General features: G+C 51.1%; 19 non-coding genes across 19 annotated transcripts; 12 read left to right on the top strand and 7 right to left on the bottom strand.

Moving 5' to 3' along the window:
- The first annotated feature begins 284 nt into the window (after positions 1 to 284).
- On the top strand, positions 285 to 357 carry trnaa-cgc (transfer RNA alanine (anticodon CGC)). Its single transcript has one exon. It is a non-coding gene; the product is annotated as a tRNA-Ala (tRNA).
- Positions 358 to 564: 207 nt separating this feature from the next.
- trnam-cau (transfer RNA methionine (anticodon CAU)) lies at positions 565 to 637 on the bottom strand. The gene has a single exon. It is a non-coding gene; the product is annotated as a tRNA-Met (tRNA).
- A 432-nt stretch (positions 638 to 1,069) lies between these two features.
- trnaa-agc (transfer RNA alanine (anticodon AGC)) lies at positions 1,070 to 1,142 on the top strand. The gene has a single exon. It is a non-coding gene; the product is annotated as a tRNA-Ala (tRNA).
- A 1,383-nt stretch (positions 1,143 to 2,525) lies between these two features.
- On the top strand, positions 2,526 to 2,598 carry trnaa-cgc (transfer RNA alanine (anticodon CGC)). Its single transcript has one exon. It is a non-coding gene; the product is annotated as a tRNA-Ala (tRNA).
- A 207-nt stretch (positions 2,599 to 2,805) lies between these two features.
- On the bottom strand, positions 2,806 to 2,878 carry trnam-cau (transfer RNA methionine (anticodon CAU)). Its single transcript has one exon. It is a non-coding gene; the product is annotated as a tRNA-Met (tRNA).
- Positions 2,879 to 3,310: 432 nt separating this feature from the next.
- trnaa-agc (transfer RNA alanine (anticodon AGC)) lies at positions 3,311 to 3,383 on the top strand. The gene has a single exon. It is a non-coding gene; the product is annotated as a tRNA-Ala (tRNA).
- A 1,400-nt stretch (positions 3,384 to 4,783) lies between these two features.
- Positions 4,784 to 4,856, top strand: trnaa-cgc (transfer RNA alanine (anticodon CGC)). The gene has a single exon. It is a non-coding gene; the product is annotated as a tRNA-Ala (tRNA).
- Positions 4,857 to 5,063: 207 nt separating this feature from the next.
- On the bottom strand, positions 5,064 to 5,136 carry trnam-cau (transfer RNA methionine (anticodon CAU)). The gene has a single exon. It is a non-coding gene; the product is annotated as a tRNA-Met (tRNA).
- A 1,906-nt stretch (positions 5,137 to 7,042) lies between these two features.
- Positions 7,043 to 7,115, top strand: trnaa-cgc (transfer RNA alanine (anticodon CGC)). The gene has a single exon. It is a non-coding gene; the product is annotated as a tRNA-Ala (tRNA).
- Positions 7,116 to 7,322: 207 nt separating this feature from the next.
- Positions 7,323 to 7,395, bottom strand: trnam-cau (transfer RNA methionine (anticodon CAU)). Its single transcript has one exon. It is a non-coding gene; the product is annotated as a tRNA-Met (tRNA).
- Positions 7,396 to 7,827: 432 nt separating this feature from the next.
- trnaa-agc (transfer RNA alanine (anticodon AGC)) lies at positions 7,828 to 7,900 on the top strand. The gene has a single exon. It is a non-coding gene; the product is annotated as a tRNA-Ala (tRNA).
- Positions 7,901 to 9,296: 1,396 nt separating this feature from the next.
- Positions 9,297 to 9,369, top strand: trnaa-cgc (transfer RNA alanine (anticodon CGC)). Its single transcript has one exon. It is a non-coding gene; the product is annotated as a tRNA-Ala (tRNA).
- A 207-nt stretch (positions 9,370 to 9,576) lies between these two features.
- trnam-cau (transfer RNA methionine (anticodon CAU)) lies at positions 9,577 to 9,649 on the bottom strand. Its single transcript has one exon. It is a non-coding gene; the product is annotated as a tRNA-Met (tRNA).
- A 1,906-nt stretch (positions 9,650 to 11,555) lies between these two features.
- Positions 11,556 to 11,628, top strand: trnaa-cgc (transfer RNA alanine (anticodon CGC)). The gene has a single exon. It is a non-coding gene; the product is annotated as a tRNA-Ala (tRNA).
- Positions 11,629 to 11,835: 207 nt separating this feature from the next.
- trnam-cau (transfer RNA methionine (anticodon CAU)) lies at positions 11,836 to 11,908 on the bottom strand. Its single transcript has one exon. It is a non-coding gene; the product is annotated as a tRNA-Met (tRNA).
- A 432-nt stretch (positions 11,909 to 12,340) lies between these two features.
- On the top strand, positions 12,341 to 12,413 carry trnaa-agc (transfer RNA alanine (anticodon AGC)). Its single transcript has one exon. It is a non-coding gene; the product is annotated as a tRNA-Ala (tRNA).
- Positions 12,414 to 13,809: 1,396 nt separating this feature from the next.
- Positions 13,810 to 13,882, top strand: trnaa-cgc (transfer RNA alanine (anticodon CGC)). Its single transcript has one exon. It is a non-coding gene; the product is annotated as a tRNA-Ala (tRNA).
- Positions 13,883 to 14,089: 207 nt separating this feature from the next.
- trnam-cau (transfer RNA methionine (anticodon CAU)) lies at positions 14,090 to 14,162 on the bottom strand. The gene has a single exon. It is a non-coding gene; the product is annotated as a tRNA-Met (tRNA).
- Positions 14,163 to 14,594: 432 nt separating this feature from the next.
- On the top strand, positions 14,595 to 14,667 carry trnaa-agc (transfer RNA alanine (anticodon AGC)). The gene has a single exon. It is a non-coding gene; the product is annotated as a tRNA-Ala (tRNA).
- Positions 14,668 to 15,393: the final 726 nt, after the last annotated feature.

Below are 15,393 nucleotides of genomic sequence, written 5' to 3'. Positions count from 1 at the left end.
CTCGCCTGCCTCCTCACACTCGTGCTGACTGCCGTTTTCCTCTCGGCTTGCTTTGAATGTGCAAATTCAGCCTCTTCACTGATTATGACGCGTCGACTGCGATTTTCCCTTCTGCTGATGGCACGAGCTGCGGCTGCTGGCTCACGTTGAGTGAATGGCAAAATGACTGTGTTGAAGCAGCAGGCCGATCCGATGAAGAATTTCTCTGCACTTTCATGAACATCTTGGAGCCAGGGGGTGTGGAGATGTTGGGCAGCAAGAAAGCGGACGCAGCAATCAGCTTGGGGGAATTAGCTCAAGTGGTAGAGCGCTCGCTTCGCATGTGAGAGGCAGTGGGATCGATGCCCACATTCTCCACTTTGATTTTTAACCTTTGGGCCAAAGTTTCATGCCCAGCGGTCCTGTCATGAAGTTCACACATGTTCAGGGTTCCTCCACACGCTGCCGTACGCACAGAATCTGAATGACTTACAGAGCTGTTGCATGCAAGCTGCCTTCATATTTGTCAGCAGCAAAGATGGGAATGAGAGGTGAATGGAAGAAAAGAAGGTGGAAAAAGAGCCCTGCCCTCTCTGAGGATTGAACTCAGGACCTTCAGATTATGAGACTGACGCGCTGCCTACTGCGCTAAGAAGGCACAGGCAGTTGGGCACTGTACACTGCATGACTAGGTTTGCCATCATCAGGCTGCGTCCAGTCACAATGAAAACTGCTCACGTAACATTGAGGCAGATTAGAGAACAATATCGCAGCTTGTGATATGGAGACAGACACGTTATCCATCACAACGTCGGCCCAAGCTGCAGGTCGACGCAGGCGGGCCACAGCACAGCCACAGCTTTGGCATCAAGACATGGATGAAGCGCTCAAGGGCTAAAGGGTGCACTGTCACAATCAGCAAAGATAGTGGCTTTCAATGGATTTCAAAGATGTTGATTAAATGGAAAAACTACCGTGTTGAAGCAGCAGGCCGGATCCGATGAAGAGGTCCTGTGCACTTTCTCGAGCATCTTGGAGACGGAGTGAGGAGATCCTGAGCAGCAAGAAAGCTGACCCCAACTGCAGCTTGGGGGAATTAGCTCAAATGGTAGAGCGCTCGCTTAGCATGCGAGAGGTAGTGGGATCGATGCCCACATTCTCCACTTTGATTTTTACCTTGGGGCCAAAGCTTCTTGGAGACAGGGGCTGAGGCAAGCCTGGACAGCAAGAAAGCTGAGGCCAGAATTGCCATGGGGAATTAGCTCAAATGGTAGAGCGCTTGCTTTGCATGTGAGAGGTAGTGGGATCGATGCCCACATTCTCCACTCAGATTTTATCTTTGGGCCAAAGTTTCAGGCCCACCCATCATGTCATTCACATTCCACATCTCCAGGCTTTCTCCAAGCGCTGCCGCACGCACGCATGCACCCACCCACGCACAGAGTGTCTGAATGATTTGCACAGCTGCCGCAAGAAGCTGCCGTCATATTTATCAGCAGTAAAGATGGGAATGTGAGGCGAATGGAGGGAAAGAAGGTGTCAAATCCACAAGATTGTATCCAGGATGCACAGGTGATGAGACTCACACGCTGCCGACTGCACCAAGAAGGCACACTTGGAACTGCGCTGCACACGGCGTGACTAGATTTGCCATCGAACAGCCTGCATCCAGCCACAAAGCAAAGTGTTCAGAAAACACTGAGGAAATTACACAACAATACATCAGCTTGTGATACAGAGTCAGAAACGTCATCCATTACAGCACGGGGGCCCATCGCGCAGGGTGAAGCTGGCGGGGAACTGCATGCCTACACCTTTGCCGTTAAGATGTGGATGAAGCACTCAAGGGCTCAAAGGTGCACGGTCAAAATTCAGCAAAGACTGCGTGCGGATGTCAACGATTCGCATCGATTGCTCAGTCGGTACAACAGAAGACTCGAGGGGTAAATATACCAAAGTCGTCCTTAGGTCACCGCTTGAATGATGTTAACAATTTCTGCGTGCCCATTGAGAAGGAAGTGTGTCGGAAGCAAACGTTTACGGCAAAGCAGCACTCCGAACCTGGTGACGAGTTTATAACTGAACATGTTGCTGCTCAGGCAGAGGAGCCATCTTTGCCTGTGGGAAAACAGCCTCCACACGGCTGCAAAGTTTCTGCAGTTGCGTGTGCGGGCCAGCGGGAGTGGCATTGAGCAGCAACGCATCCAACAGCTGAGCCCTCACCTGCAAGCAAAAGTAGATTGCTAACACTGAGACAGGGGTCTCGCCTGCCTCCTCACACTCGTGCTGACTGCCGTTTTCCTCTCGGCTTGCTTTGAATGTGCAAATTCAGCCTCTTCACTGATTATGACGCGTCGACTGCGATTTTCCCTTCTGCTGATGGCACGAGCTGCGGCTGCTGGCTCACGTTGAGTGAATGGCAAAATGACTGTGTTGAAGCAGCAGGCCGATCCGATGAAGAATTTCTCTGCACTTTCATGAACATCTTGGAGCCAGGGGGTGTGGAGATGTTGGGCAGCAAGAAAGCGGACGCAGCAATCAGCTTGGGGGAATTAGCTCAAGTGGTAGAGCGCTCGCTTCGCATGTGAGAGGCAGTGGGATCGATGCCCACATTCTCCACTTTGATTTTTAACCTTTGGGCCAAAGTTTCATGCCCAGCGGTCCTGTCATGAAGTTCACACATCTTCAGGGTTCCTCCACACGCTGCCGTACGCACAGAATCTGAATGACTTACAGAGCTGTTGCATGCAAGCTGCCTTCATATTTGTCAGCAGCAAAGATGGGAATGAGAGGTGAATGGAAGAAAAGAAGGTGGAAAAAGAGCCCTGCCCTCTCTGAGGATTGAACTCAGGACCTTCAGATTATGAGACTGACGCGCTGCCTACTGCGCTAAGAAGGCACAGGCAGTTGGGCACTGTACACTGCATGACTAGGTTTGCCATCATCAGGCTGCGTCCAGTCACAATGAAAACTGCTCACGTAACATTGAGGCAGATTAGAGAACAATATCGCAGCTTGTGATATGGAGACAGACACGTTATCCATCACAACGTCGGCCCAAGCTGCAGGTCGACGCAGGCGGGCCACAGCACAGCCACAGCTTTGGCATCAAGACATGGATGAAGCGCTCAAGGGCTAAAGGGTGCACTGTCACAATCAGCAAAGATAGTGGCTTTCAATGGATTTCAAAGATGTTGATTAAATGGAAAAACTACCGTGTTGAAGCAGCAGGCCGGATCCGATGAAGAGGTCCTGTGCACTTTCTCGAGCATCTTGGAGACGGACTGAGGAGATCCTGAGCAGCAAGAAAGCTGACCCCAACTGCAGCTTGGGGGAATTAGCTCAAATGGTAGAGCGCTCGCTTAGCATGCGAGAGGTAGTGGGATCGATGCCCACATTCTCCACTTTGATTTTTACCTTGGGGCCAAAGCTTCTTGGAGACAGGGGCTGAGGCAAGCCTGGACAGCAAGAAAGCTGAGGCCAGAATTGCCATGGGGAATTAGCTCAAATGGTAGAGCGCTCGCTTTGCATGTGAGAGGTAGTGGGATCGATGCCCACATTCTCCACTCAGATTTTATCTTTGGGCCAAAGTTTCAGGCCCACCCATCATGTCATTCACTTTACACATCTCCAGGCTTTCTCCAAGCGCTGACGCACGCACGCACGCACGCACGCACGCACAGAGTGTCTGAATGATTTGCACAGCTGCCGCAAGAAGCTGCCGTCATATTTATCAGCAGTAAAGATGGGAATGTGAGGCGAATGGAGGGAAAGATACAATCTTGGGAAAGAAGGTGTCAAATCCACAAGATTGTATCCAGGATGCACAGGTGATGAGACTCACACGCTGCCGACTGCACCAAGAAGGCACACTTGGAACTGCGCTGCACACGGCGTGACTAGATTTGCCATCGAACAGCCTGCATCCAGCCACAAAGCAAAGTGTTCAGAAAACACTGAGGAAATTACACAACAATACATCAGCTTGTGATACAGAGTCAGAAACGTCATCCATTACAGCACGGGGGCCCATCGCGCAGGGTGAAGCTGGCGGGGAACTGCATGCCTACACCTTTGCCGTTAAGATGTGGATGAAGCACTCAAGGGCTCAAAGGTGCACGGTCAAAATTCAGCAAAGACTGCGTGCGGATGTCAACGATTCGCATCGATTGCTCAGTCGGTACAACAGAAGACTCGAGGGGTAAATATACCAAAGTCGTCCTTAGGTCACCGCTTGAATGATGTTAACAATTTCTGCGTGCCCATTGAGAAGGAAGTGTGTCGGAAGCAAACGTTTACGGCAAAGCAGCACTCCGAACCTGGTGACGAGTTTATAACTGAACATGTTGCTGCTCAGGCAGAGGAGCCATCTTTGCCTGTGGGAAAACAGCCTCCACACGGCTGCAAAGTTTCTGCAGTTGCGTGTGCGGGCCAGCGGGAGTGGCATTGAGCAGCAACGCATCCAACAGCTGAGCCCTCACCTGCAAGCAAAAGTAGATTGCTAACACTGAGACAGGGGTCTCGCCTGCCTCCTCACACTCGTGCTGACTGCCGTTTTCCTCTCGGCTTGCTTTGAAAGTGCAAATTCAGCCTCTTCACTGATTATGACGCGTCGACTGCGATTTTCCCTTCTGCTGATGGCACGAGCTGCGGCTGCTGGCTCACGTTGAGTGAATGGCAAAATGACTGTGTTGAAGCAGCAGGCCGATCCGATGAAGAATTTCTCTGCACTTTCATGAACATCTTGGAGCCAGGGGGTGTGGAGATGTTGGGCAGCAAGAAAGCGGACGCAGCAATCAGCTTGGGGGAATTAGCTCAAGTGGTAGAGCGCTCGCTTCGCATGTGAGAGGCAGTGGGATCGATGCCCACATTCTCCACTTTGATGTTTAACCTTTGGGCCAAAGTTTCATGCCCAGCGGTCCTGTCATGAAGTTCACACATGTTCAGGGTTCCTCCACACGCTGCCGTACGCACAGAATCTGAATGACTTACAGAGCTGTTGCATGCAAGCTGCCTTCATATTTGTCAGCAGCAAAGATGGGAATGAGCGGTGAATGGAAGAAAAGAAGGTGGAAAAAGAGCCCTGCCCTCTCTGAGGATTGAACTCAGGACCTTCAGATTATGAGACTGACGCGCTGCCTACTGCGCTAAGAAGGCACAGGCAGTTGGGCACTGTACACTGCATGACTAGGTTTGCCATCATCAGGCTGCGTCCAGTCACAATGAAAACTGCTCACGTAACATTGAGGCAGATTAGAGAACAATATCGCAGCTTGTGATATGGAGACAGACACGTTATCCATCACAACGTCGGCCCAAGCTGCAGGTCGACGCAGGCGGGCCACAGCACAGCCACAGCTTTGGCATCAAGACATGGATGAAGCGCTCAAGGGCTAAAGGGTGCACTGTCACAATCAGCAAAGATAGTGGCTTTCAATGGATTTCAAAGATGTTGATTAAATGGAAAAACTACCGTGTTGAAGCAGCAGGCCGGATCCGATGAAGAGGTCCTGTGCACTTTCTCGAGCATCTTGGAGACGGACTGAGGAGATCCTGAGCAGCAAGAAAGCTGACCCCAACTGCAGCTTGGGGGAATTAGCTCAAATGGTAGAGCGCTCACTTAGCATGCGAGAGGTAGTGGGATCGATGCCCACATTCTCCACTTTGATTTTTACCTTGGGGCCAAAGCTTCTTGGAGACAGGGGCTGAGGCAAGCCTGGACAGCAAGAAAGCTGAGGCCAGAATTGCCATGGGGAATTAGCTCAAATGGTCGAGCGCTCGCTTTGCATGTGAGAGGTAGTGGGATCGATGCCCACATTCTCCACTCAGATTTTATCTTTGGGCCAAAGTTTCAGGCCCACCCATCATGTCATTCACTTTACACATCTCCAGGCTTTCTCCAAGCGCTGCCGCACGCACGCACGCACGCACGCACGCACAGAGTGTCTGAATGATTTGCACAGCTGCCGCAAGAAGCTGCCGTCATATTTATCAGCAGTAAAGATGGGAATGTGAGGCGAATGGAGGGAAAGATACAATCTTGGGAAAGAAGGTGTCAAATCCACAAGATTGTATCCAGGATGCACAGGTGATGAGACTCACACGCTGCCGACTGCACCAAGAAGGCACACTTGGAACTGCGCTGCACACGGCGTGACTAGATTTGCCATCGAACAGTTTGCATCCAGCCACAAAGCAAAGTGTTCAGAAAACACTGAGGAATTTTACACAACAATACATCAGCTTGTGATACAGAGTCAGAAACGTCATCCATTACAGCACGGGGGCCCATCGCGCAGGGTGAAGCTGGCGGGGAACTGCATGCCTACACCTTTGCCGTTAAGATGTGGATGAAGCACTCAAGGGCTCAAAGGTGCACGGTCAAAATTCAGCAAAGACTGCGTGCGGATGTCAACGATTCGCATCGATTGCTCAGTCGGTACAACAGAAGACTCGAGGGGTAAATATACCAAAGTCGTCCTTAGGTCACCGCTTGAATGATGTTAACAATTTCTGCGTGCCCATTGAGAAGGAAGTGTGTCGGAAGCAAACGTTTACGGCAAAGCAGCACTCCGAACCTGGTGACGAGTTTATAACTGAACATGTTGCTGCTCAGGCAGAGGAGCCATCTTTGCCTGTGGGAAAACAGCCTCCACACGGCTGCAAAGTTTCTGCAGTTGCGTGTGCGGGCCAGCGGGAGTGGCATTGAGCAGCAACGCATCCAACAGCTGAGCCCTCACCTGCAAGCAAAAGTAGATTGCTAACACTGAGACAGGGGTCTCGCCTGCCTCCTCACACTCGTGCTGACTGCCGTTTTCCTCTCGGCTTGCTTTGAATGTGCAAATTCAGCCTCTTCACTGATTATGACGCGTCGACTGCGATTTTCCCTTCTGCTGATGGCACGAGCTGCGGCTGCTGGCTCACGTTGAGTGAATGGCAAAATGACTGTGTTGAAGCAGCAGGCCGATCCGATGAAGAATTTCTCTGCACTTTCATGAACATCTTGGAGCCAGGGGGTGTGGAGATGTTGGGCAGCAAGAAAGCGGACGCAGCAATCAGCTTGGGGGAATTAGCTCAAGTGGTAGAGCGCTCGCTTCGCATGTGAGAGGCAGTGGGATCGATGCCCACATTCTCCACTTTGATTTTTAACCTTTGGGCCAAAGTTTCATGCCCAGCGGTCCTGTCATGAAGTTCACACATGTTCAGGGTTCCTCCACACGCTGCCGTACGCACAGAATCTGAATGACTTACAGAGCTGTTGCATGCAAGCTGCCTTCATATTTGTCAGCAGCAAAGATGGGAATGAGAGGTGAATGGAAGAAAAGAAGGTGGAAAAAGAGCCCTGCCCTCTCTGAGGATTGAACTCAGGACCTTCAGATTATGAGACTGACGCGCTGCCTACTGCGCTAAGAAGGCACAGGCAGTTGGGCACTGTACACTGCATGACTAGGTTTGCCATCATCAGGCTGCGTCCAGTCACAATGAAAACTGCTCACGTAACATTGAGGCAGATTAGAGAACAATATCGCAGCTTGTGATATGGAGACAGACACGTTATCCATCACAACGTCGGCCCAAGCTGCAGGTCGACGCAGGCGGGCCACAGCACAGCCACAGCTTTGGCATCAAGACATGGATGAAGCGCTCAAGGGCTAAAGGGTGCACTGTCACAATCAGCAAAGATAGTGGCTTTCAATGGATTTCAAAGATGTTGATTAAATGGAAAAACTACCGTGTTGAAGCAGCAGGCCGGATCCGATGAAGAGGTCCTGTGCACTTTCTCGAGCATCTTGGAGACGGAGTGAGGAGATCCTGAGCAGCAAGAAAGCTGACCCCAACTGCAGCTTGGGGGAATTAGCTCAAATGGTAGAGCGCTCGCTTAGCATGCGAGAGGTAGTGGGATCGATGCCCACATTCTCCACTTTGATTTTTACCTTGGGGCCAAAGCTTCTTGGAGACAGGGGCTGAGGCAAGCCTGGACAGCAAGAAAGCTGAGGCCAGAATTGCCATGGGGAATTAGCTCAAATGGTAGAGCGCTTGCTTTGCATGTGAGAGGTAGTGGGATCGATGCCCACATTCTCCACTCAGATTTTATCTTTGGGCCAAAGTTTCAGGCCCACCCATCATGTCATTCACTTTACACATCTCCAGGCTTTCTCCAAGCGCTGACGCACGCACGCACGCACGCACGCACAGAGTGTCTGAATGATTTGCACAGCTGCCGCAAGAAGCTGCCGTCATATTTATCAGCAGTAAAGATGGGAATGTGAGGCGAATGGAGGGAAAGATACAATCTTGGGAAAGAAGGTGTCAAATCCACAAGATTGTATCCAGGATGCACAGGTGATGAGACTCACACGCTGCCGACTGCACCAAGAAGGCACACTTGGAACTGCGCTGCACACGGCGTGACTAGATTTGCCATCGAACAGCCTGCATCCAGCCACAAAGCAAAGTGTTCAGAAAACACTGAGGAAATTACACAACAATACATCAGCTTGTGATACAGAGTCAGAAACGTCATCCATTACAGCACGGGGGCCCATCGCGCAGGGTGAAGCTGGCGGGGAACTGCATGCCTACACCTTTGCCGTTAAGATGTGGATGAAGCACTCAAGGGCTCAAAGGTGCACGGTCAAAATTCAGCAAAGACTGCGTGCGGATGTCAACGATTCGCATCGATTGCTCAGTCGGTACAACAGAAGACTCGAGGGGTAAATATACCAAAGTCGTCCTTAGGTCACCGCTTGAATGATGTTAACAATTTCTGCGTGCCCATTGAGAAGGAAGTGTGTCGGAAGCAAACGTTTACGGCAAAGCAGCACTCCGAACCTGGTGACGAGTTTATAACTGAACATGTTGCTGCTCAGGCAGAGGAGCCATCTTTGCCTGTGGGAAAACAGCCTCCACACGGCTGCAAAGTTTCTGCAGTTGCGTGTGCGGGCCAGCGGGAGTGGCATTGAGCAGCAACGCATCCAACAGCTGAGCCCTCACCTGCAAGCAAAAGTAGATTGCTAACACTGAGACAGGGGTCTCGCCTGCCTCCTCACACTCGTGCTGACTGCCGTTTTCCTCTCGGCTTGCTTTGAAAGTGCAAATTCAGCCTCTTCACTGATTATGACGCGTCGACTGCGATTTTCCCTTCTGCTGATGGCACGAGCTGCGGCTGCTGGCTCACGTTGAGTGAATGGCAAAATGACTGTGTTGAAGCAGCAGGCCGATCCGATGAAGAATTTCTCTGCACTTTCATGAACATCTTGGAGCCAGGGGGTGTGGAGATGTTGGGCAGCAAGAAAGCGGACGCAGCAATCAGCTTGGGGGAATTAGCTCAAGTGGTAGAGCGCTCGCTTCGCATGTGAGAGGCAGTGGGATCGATGCCCACATTCTCCACTTTGATGTTTAACCTTTGGGCCAAAGTTTCATGCCCAGCGGTCCTGTCATGAAGTTCACACATGTTCAGGGTTCCTCCACACGCTGCCGTACGCACAGAATCTGAATGACTTACAGAGCTGTTGCATGCAAGCTGCCTTCATATTTGTCAGCAGCAAAGATGGGAATGAGCGGTGAATGGAAGAAAAGAAGGTGGAAAAAGAGCCCTGCCCTCTCTGAGGATTGAACTCAGGACCTTCAGATTATGAGACTGACGCGCTGCCTACTGCGCTAAGAAGGCACAGGCAGTTGGGCACTGTACACTGCATGACTAGGTTTGCCATCATCAGGCTGCGTCCAGTCACAATGAAAACTGCTCACGTAACATTGAGGCAGATTAGAGAACAATATCGCAGCTTGTGATATGGAGACAGACACGTTATCCATCACAACGTCGGCCCAAGCTGCAGGTCGACGCAGGCGGGCCACAGCACAGCCACAGCTTTGGCATCAAGACATGGATGAAGCGCTCAAGGGCTAAAGGGTGCACTGTCACAATCAGCAAAGATAGTGGCTTTCAATGGATTTCAAAGATGTTGATTAAATGGAAAAACTACCGTGTTGAAGCAGCAGGCCGGATCCGATGAAGAGGTCCTGTGCACTTTCTCGAGCATCTTGGAGACGGACTGAGGAGATCCTGAGCAGCAAGAAAGCTGACCCCAACTGCAGCTTGGGGGAATTAGCTCAAATGGTAGAGCGCTCACTTAGCATGCGAGAGGTAGTGGGATCGATGCCCACATTCTCCACTTTGATTTTTACCTTGGGGCCAAAGCTTCTTGGAGACAGGGGCTGAGGCAAGCCTGGACAGCAAGAAAGCTGAGGCCAGAATTGCCATGGGGAATTAGCTCAAATGGTCGAGCGCTCGCTTTGCATGTGAGAGGTAGTGGGATCGATGCCCACATTCTCCACTCAGATTTTATCTTTGGGCCAAAGTTTCAGGCCCACCCATCATGTCATTCACTTTACACATCTCCAGGCTTTCTCCAAGCGCTGCCGCACGCACGCACGCACGCACGCACGCACAGAGTGTCTGAATGATTTGCACAGCTGCCGCAAGAAGCTGCCGTCATATTTATCAGCAGTAAAGATGGGAATGTGAGGCGAATGGAGGGAAAGATACAATCTTGGGAAAGAAGGTGTCAAATCCACAAGATTGTATCCAGGATGCACAGGTGATGAGACTCACACGCTGCCGACTGCACCAAGAAGGCACACTTGGAACTGCGCTGCACACGGCGTGACTAGATTTGCCATCGAACAGTTTGCATCCAGCCACAAAGCAAAGTGTTCAGAAAACACTGAGGAATTTTACACAACAATACATCAGCTTGTGATACAGAGTCAGAAACGTCATCCATTACAGCACGGGGGCCCATCGCGCAGGGTGAAGCTGGCGGGGAACTGCATGCCTACACCTTTGCCGTTAAGATGTGGATGAAGCACTCAAGGGCTCAAAGGTGCACGGTCAAAATTCAGCAAAGACTGCGTGCGGATGTCAACGATTCGCATCGATTGCTCAGTCGGTACAACAGAAGACTCGAGGGGTAAATATACCAAAGTCGTCCTTAGGTCACCGCTTGAATGATGTTAACAATTTCTGCGTGCCCATTGAGAAGGAAGTGTGTCGGAAGCAAACGTTTACGGCAAAGCAGCACTCCGAACCTGGTGACGAGTTTATAACTGAACATGTTGCTGCTCAGGCAGAGGAGCCATCTTTGCCTGTGGGAAAACAGCCTCCACACGGCTGCAAAGTTTCTGCAGTTGCGTGTGCGGGCCAGCGGGAGTGGCATTGAGCAGCAACGCATCCAACAGCTGAGCCCTCACCTGCAAGCAAAAGTAGATTGCTAACACTGAGACAGGGGTCTCGCCTGCCTCCTCACACTCGTGCTGACTGCCGTTTTCCTCTCGGCTTGCTTTGAATGTGCAAATTCAGCCTCTTCACTGATTATGACGCGTCGACTGCGATTTTCCCTTCTGCTGATGGCACGAGCTGCGGCTGCTGGCTCACGTTGAGTGAATGGCAAAATGACTGTGTTGAAGCAGCAGGCCGATCCGATGAAGAATTTCTCTGCACTTTCATGAACATCTTGGAGCCAGGGGGTGTGGAGATGTTGGGCAGCAAGAAAGCGGACGCAGCAATCAGCTTGGGGGAATTAGCTCAAGTGGTAGAGCGCTCGCTTCGCATGTGAGAGGCAGTGGGATCGATGCCCACATTCTCCACTTTGATTTTTAACCTTTGGGCCAAAGTTTCATGCCCAGCGGTCCTGTCATGAAGTTCACACATGTTCAGGGTTCCTCCACACGCTGCCGTACGCACAGAATCTGAATGACTTACAGAGCTGTTGCATGCAAGCTGCCTTCATATTTGTCAGCAGCAAAGATGGGAATGAGAGGTGAATGGAAGAAAAGAAGGTGGAAAAAGAGCCCTGCCCTCTCTGAGGATTGAACTCAGGACCTTCAGATTATGAGACTGACGCGCTGCCTACTGCGCTAAGAAGGCACAGGCAGTTGGGCACTGTACACTGCATGACTAGGTTTGCCATCATCAGGCTGCGTCCAGTCACAATGAAAACTGCTCACGTAACATTGAGGCAGATTAGAGAACAATATCGCAGCTTGTGATATGGAGACAGACACGTTATCCATCACAACGTCGGCCCAAGCTGCAGGTCGACGCAGGCGGGCCACAGCACAGCCACAGCTTTGGCATCAAGACATGGATGAAGCGCTCAAGGGCTAAAGGGTGCACTGTCACAATCAGCAAAGATAGTGGCTTTCAATGGATTTCAAAGATGTTGATTAAATGGAAAAACTACCGTGTTGAAGCAGCAGGCCGGATCCGATGAAGAGGTCCTGTGCACTTTCTCGAGCATCTTGGAGACGGAGTGAGGAGATCCTGAGCAGCAAGAAAGCTGACCCCAACTGCAGCTTGGGGGAATTAGCTCAAATGGTAGAGCGCTCGCTTAGCATGCGAGAGGTAGTGGGATCGATGCCCACATTCTCCACTTTGATTTTTACCTTGGGGCCAAAGCTTCTTGGAGACAGGGGCTGAGGCAAGCCTGGACAGCAAGAAAGCTGAGGCCAGAATTGCCATGGGGAATTAGCTCAAATGGTAGAGCGCTTGCTTTGCATGTGAGAGGTAGTGGGATCGATGCCCACATTCTCCACTCAGATTTTATCTTTGGGCCAAAGTTTCAGGCCCACCCATCATGTCATTCACTTTACACATCTCCAGGCTTTCTCCAAGCGCTGACGCACGCACGCACGCACGCACGCACAGAGTGTCTGAATGATTTGCACAGCTGCCGCAAGAAGCTGCCGTCATATTTATCAGCAGTAAAGATGGGAATGTGAGGCGAATGGAGGGAAAGATACAATCTTGGGAAAGAAGGTGTCAAATCCACAAGATTGTATCCAGGATGCACAGGTGATGAGACTCACACGCTGCCGACTGCACCAAGAAGGCACACTTGGAACTGCGCTGCACACGGCGTGACTAGATTTGCCATCGAACAGCCTGCATCCAGCCACAAAGCAAAGTGTTCAGAAAACACTGAGGAAATTACACAACAATACATCAGCTTGTGATACAGAGTCAGAAACGTCATCCATTACAGCACGGGGGCCCATCGCGCAGGGTGAAGCTGGCGGGGAACTGCATGCCTACACCTTTGCCGTTAAGATGTGGATGAAGCACTCAAGGGCTCAAAGGTGCACGGTCAAAATTCAGCAAAGACTGCGTGCGGATGTCAACGATTCGCATCGATTGCTCAGTCGGTACAACAGAAGACTCGAGGGGTAAATATACCAAAGTCGTCCTTAGGTCACCGCTTGAATGATGTTAACAATTTCTGCGTGCCCATTGAGAAGGAAGTGTGTCGGAAGCAAACGTTTACGGCAAAGCAGCACTCCGAACCTGGTGACGAGTTTATAACTGAACATGTTGCTGCTCAGGCAGAGGAGCCATCTTTGCCTGTGGGAAAACAGCCTCCACACGGCTGCAAAGTTTCTGCAGTTGCGTGTGCGGGCCAGCGGGAGTGGCATTGAGCAGCAACGCATCCAACAGCTGAGCCCTCACCTGCAAGCAAAAGTAGATTGCTAACACTGAGACAGGGGTCTCGCCTGCCTCCTCACACTCGTGCTGACTGCCGTTTTCCTCTCGGCTTGCTTTGAATGTGCAAATTCAGCCTCTTCACTGATTATGACGCGTCGACTGCGATTTTCCCTTCTGCTGATGGCACGAGCTGCGGCTGCTGGCTCACGTTGAGTGAATGGCAAAATGACTGTGTTGAAGCAGCAGGCCGATCCGATGAAGAATTTCTCTGCACTTTCATGAACATCTTGGAGCCAGGGGGTGTGGAGATGTTGGGCAGCAAGAAAGCGGACGCAGCAATCAGCTTGGGGGAATTAGCTCAAGTGGTAGAGCGCTCGCTTCGCATGTGAGAGGCAGTGGGATCGATGCCCACATTCTCCACTTTGATTTTTAACCTTTGGGCCAAAGTTTCATGCCCAGCGGTCCTGTCATGAAGTTCACACATGTTCAGGGTTCCTCCACACGCTGCCGTACGCACAGAATCTGAATGACTAACAGAGCTGTTGCATGCAAGCTGCCTTCATATTTGTCAGCAGCAAAGATGGGAATGAGAGGTGAATGGAAGAAAAGAAGGTGGAAAAAGAGCCCTGCCCTCTCTGAGGATTGAACTCAGGACCTTCAGATTATGAGACTGACGCGCTGCCTACTGCGCTAAGAAGGCACAGGCAGTTGGGCACTGTACACTGCATGACTAGGTTTGCCATCATCAGGCTGCGTCCAGTCACAATGAAAACTGCTCACGTAACATTGAGGCAGATTAGAGAACAATATCGCAGCTTGTGATATGGAGACAGACACGTTATCCATCACAACGTCGGCCCAAGCTGCAGGTCGACGCAGGCGGGCCACAGCACAGCCACAGCTTTGGCATCAAGACATGGATGAAGCGCTCAAGGGCTAAAGGGTGCACTGTCACAATCAGCAAAGATAGTGGCTTTCAATGGATTTCAAAGATGTTGATTAAATGGAAAAACTACCGTGTTGAAGCAGCAGGCCGGATCCGATGAAGAGGTCCTGTGCACTTTCTCGAGCATCTTGGAGACGGAGTGAGGAGATCCTGAGCAGCAAGAAAGCTGACGCCAACTGCAGCTTGGGGGAATTAGCTCAAATGGTAGAGCGCTCGCTTAGCATGCGAGAGGTAGTGGGATCGATGCCCACATTCTCCACTTTGATTTTTACCTTGGGGCCAAAGCTTCTTGGAGACAGGGGCTGAGGCAAGCCTGGACAGCAAGAAAGCTGAGGCCAGAATTGCCATGGGGAATTAGCTCAAATGGTAGAGCGCTCGCTTTGCATGTGAGAGGTAGTGGGATCGATGCCCACATTCTCCACTCAGATTTTATCTTTGGGCCAAAGTTTCAGGCCCACCCATCATGTCATTCACTTTACACATCTCCAGGCTTTCTCCAAGCGCTGACGCACGCACGCACGCACGCACGCACGCACAGAGTGTCTGAATGATTTGCACAGCTGCCGCAAGAAGCTGCCGTCATATTTATCAGCAGTAAAGATGGGAATGTGAGGCGAATGGAGGGAAAGATACAATCTTGGGAAAGAAGGTGTCAAATCCACAAGATTGTATCCAGGATGCACAGGTGATGAGACTCACACGCTGCCGACTGCACCAAGAAGGCACACTTGGAACTGCGCTGCACACGGCGTGACTAGATTTGCCATCGAACAGCCTGCATCCAGCCACAAAGCAAAGTGTTCAGAAAACACTGAGGAAATTACACAACAATACATCAGCTTGTGATACAGAGTCAGAAACGTCATCCATTACAGCACGGGGGCCCATCGCGCAGGGTGAAGCTGGCGGGGAACTGCATGCCTACACCTTTGCCGTTAAGATGTGGATGAAGCACTCAAGGGCTCAAAGGTGCACGGTCAAAATT

Source organism: Mustelus asterias, chromosome 7 (genome assembly GCF_964213995.1).
Source record: "Mustelus asterias chromosome 7, sMusAst1.hap1.1, whole genome shotgun sequence".
NCBI lineage: Eukaryota > Metazoa > Chordata > Chondrichthyes > Carcharhiniformes > Triakidae > Mustelus > Mustelus asterias.
This window is presented reverse-complemented; position numbering and strand designations above follow the sequence as displayed.